We start from the raw sequence: 4,198 nt of genomic DNA on the forward strand, positions 1-4,198 counted from the left end.
CATTCACGAGAAATTTCTCCATTGTTCTTCTCGCCGCATTGTTTTCTGTAGTGGATGCAGTAAAAAGTTCCAAGATCTGAGACGATCATTCACTAGCGCCTGCCATCACAACAAACACAAATAAAAAAACTCGGCAGCCAATGAACAACATTTCAATTGATGAGCATATCGATTAAGAAATGAAATTATCAATCATGAAGAACTGTAGTGCACACACACATTGGAATATTATCATCACCTCATAGACGGAGGAGTGTGATTCAACTGAAACCAGAAGAGTGAAATCCGGAGGAGTGGCGAAATCTCACCAACCAATCCAATCAAGTCAAATCCTCCCACGTTGCCTCAGAGACCACACAAACCATATGCGCCTCCTCACCCCACATCTGTTGTCGGCGGACATGGGTTGTGGGCCTATCAACACAAATTAGGCTTGGTAGCTTAGCACTAGCTGCCATTTTTCGAAAAAACAAAAAGCAAGCGGCGGCTGCCAGGGACATCATATTCCGGTCACCATGCGGTGCTCAACGATCGAACTAGCATCGGCCCCTGTTTTTATTTCCTTATTTTTTTTAGTTTTTTGTATTTAAAATTTATTTTATTAACTTCGATAAATGTTGAGAAATCCCATATTCGAATTATTTTGGGATTTCCAAATAATTTTTGAAGTTCAAATAATGTTCATGAATTTGAAAATATGTCAATGATTTTAAAAATTATTGGCAAAATTTAAAAATTGTTCAGAAATTTGAAAATGGTCTAGAATTTCACAAGGCCAAAGCAACATAGGTGGGCACGGGTGGTGTTTTTACTCCCAAAATTCAAAAAATATTATGAACATTTTATTTTATAAATTAATATTTTTATTAAATTCATTTTGATTTTTTTGTTCTAGAACGACCGAAACGGCATAGGAGGTCATCGATGGTTTATTACTCCCAAAATTAAACTTAATTTATGTACATTTTATTTTATATTAAATATGTTTTGTTAAATTAATTTTATTTTATTTTAGAACGACCTAAGCGGCATAGGGGGTCGTCCTGGTTTTTTCTATATGATCGCTCGCACACGTAAATTCATCATGAAGACAATGCCCCTTGTTGGCAATTCCTAGAGGTCCAAAAAAAATCATGTTCAAAAGACCATGTCTAGGTAGGTCAGAAGGGCAGGTCTGTGGGCACGTCGTTTACCGACATATGTGAAATGGCCTCATTTTTTTTTCATGGCCTAACATGACCAATACATGGCACCATGCCAAGTGGTTTTGGTTAAAAAGGAGAGATAAATGGTCACAGTATTGTAACGTGCAAACGGTGTCGAAAGTCATTCAAACCGGGCATGTATACCTACCATGGGCATGGCCAATTCAGGGAAAAAGAAAGGGCCATTCCTCATAGAGCCAAAAAAAACATGTGCGCCGATGATGGCGAGTCCACCGCAAGTTTGAACTCTGGATTCTTACCCCAAAAGTGAAGCATCAATCCACCACCTTTAGCAAGCAGACGACATAGCCCGGTCAGAGATCTAGTGTTTCCACCGAAGTGAATAAACTCGTCTTTGAAGCCGTCCGTACCATCCACCCTTATCCAGCTACCAACGCCTCGATAGCGAGATACCTCTGGAGAAGACAACGAAAAATAAAGACATCTCAAACCACATGTCCCGCACGTACCTGGAGGAGCTAGTGACAGGATGCGAGCCCACCACCAACACAACATCTGTGCGGCTGACGAGGCGGAATAGGCAGTGCTTGTTCCTAATGCATGGTGAGATCCTTCGTGATATTATCGTCTGTCTCATCATTCTGTGATGCGGTGCACATCACCACCTACCTCAATAGTCAGAATTTTTGAATGAATACCGGAACTAATACTCACTCCGTAGAATTCTATCGAAAATTAGTAAATTTCTAAATCTTGAATTTATGTGGAAATCTTCATTTCAGTTCCTTAACAAGGAATACATAGCGACCCATGCAAAAGCATCAACGCCCTCAAAGTTATGCTAAATCATTTGTTGGTTGTATCCACAAAAAGTCATATAACCCATACTTGATGTGTGTCAATATAAAAACATTTTGATAGTAGATCAAAGAGTGGACATGAGTACTGGCGGAACCACGGAAAGGCCAAATGGGCCGTGGCTTGCCTAGTTTATACACTAACCTTTTTACTTTTGGGCCTTGAAACACCAGCCCACAAGATCTTTCCGTCTGTGTGGCCGGCCCAGCCGGCCCAACAATGGGCCTGAAGCTCAGCCACTGGACATGAGTAGATTAGAGACGAGCATAAGCATTCATGAATTATTGTCATACTTTTCCTAGCAGATGAATTATTGCCATACCTGGAACTTGAAGGACTTAGTGAGGCCGAGAGGAGCTACTCCGAGAAGAACTAAATAATACATGCACATACAAATTCAGATACAACATGGGTAAGAAGAATATGTTATGTATAAGAGTATCACATGGCAATAAAAGCTATGTGAAACAACAGATCACGTTGAGTATGTAAACTGATTATTTATGTTGTGCTACATATTATACGTTTATGAAAATGACATTTGTATTGGTGGATAAACTAAAGGATGTCGAATTGAGTTAGGGAGACCGTTTAGAACAGCTAATTTTCTTTTCAAGATTTTTGCCGATACATGTAGAAAAGTACATAAATTCTAGCCGCACAACTGCGCGTGTCACATTGCTAGTTAGATATTACAATGGATAAAAGATACAGATTGAGGATGTTGCAAATCACGCCCTGACTAAAGATAATGGTGTCGCCGCTACTTGTGACAACAGCGGCTGTGGATCTCCCGGAGGTCTTGGAGGCACGCTGCGTGGAGTGCAGACCGATGTTGGATGCATAATAAGGACCGACGGAGTTTATCTGGCCTGACTGCAGTCTCAACGTACTATGCCGGCCGCCCAGCGGAAGACACTGCCCTTGCCACCACGGACGCGCACTGTTAGACTAAGCTAGTTGGGTAGCTGTCCGGTTCAGATCGTAGTTTCATTTTCTGCTGAATAATGTGTGTGTGTGCATGGTGATGTGACCGGCGCATGCACGTAGAAGTAGGAGTGGTGTGCACTACGCACGACCCTCACGTTTTTCTCTTTGTTTTTCTTTTCACCCTAGCTTTACTCATGGTGGGACTTGGTCGCTGTGTCATGTGGTCGTGGGATGGCGCGGCCATCACGGATCATGGCGATCCCGCCGGGAGGTAGCTAGCTGGGGGTGGCTTCTGTAACAGAATAACAAGAAGAGGAAGTAACGCAGAAAAAGCTGCGAAGTTAGGCAGCGCAAAACTCTCTCTCGCTCGCAAGTTCTTCCTCCTCTCTCACTCACGCTCGATCCGGCAACGACAATTGGCATCAGAGCCCGGCAGTGTGCGATACTCCGGTGGCCGGCGGTGTTTGATCTGCGGCAGCGATGTCGGGCGACGAGTCAGACGGGAAGAACAAGGGCGGCGCCAGATCACCATCGCAGACGCCTTCGTCCAAGAGTGGGCACTCCTCATGCAAGTCAAGTTGCAGGTCGCCCGCGTCTGGACCGCGGTGACTGAAGACGGCACCGATGAGAACGACGACCGGCGCGCGCTGCAGATAATCCTCACCGGCGTCCCGCCGGAGCTGCTGCGCGTGCTGGCCGCCAAGGACACGGCCAAGATGGCTTGGGAGACGATCAAGACAATGAGGATGGGCAGCGCGCGCGCCCGCGAGGCCAAGGCGCAGGTGCGCCGGCGAGAATTCAGGATCTCCGGTTCAAAGACGGAGAGTCCATCGAGGATTTCGGGTTGCGGCTCTCCGCCCTCATCTCCGATCTCGAGCTGTTCGGCGACCCCGTCACCGAGCACAAGGCCGTGCAGAAATTCCTCTGGGTGGTGCCGCGTCGTTATCGTCCGATGGCGATGGCGATCGAGTCCCTTCTCGATCTGAAGGCCATGACTGTCGAGGAACTCGTCGGTCGCTTCTCTGCGTGCGAGGACCACTACAATCTGGACGACGGCGCGCAGCCTGCTGGGCGCCTCCTGCTCACTCACGAGGAGTGGCTGGCCCGCGAGAAGGTGGGCGGCGGCAGTGGCTCGTCGTCTGGAGGCGGCGGCGGCAACACTGGCAAGAACAAGGGGCACGCCCAGGCCAAGCCTCACGGCGGCGGCAGAGGCGCGTCCGGGAGCACGAGCGCGGGCGGCTCCG

The sequence above is a fragment of the Triticum dicoccoides genome, chromosome 1B (genome assembly GCF_002162155.2).
Source record: "Triticum dicoccoides isolate Atlit2015 ecotype Zavitan chromosome 1B, WEW_v2.0, whole genome shotgun sequence".
NCBI lineage: Eukaryota > Viridiplantae > Streptophyta > Magnoliopsida > Poales > Poaceae > Triticum > Triticum dicoccoides.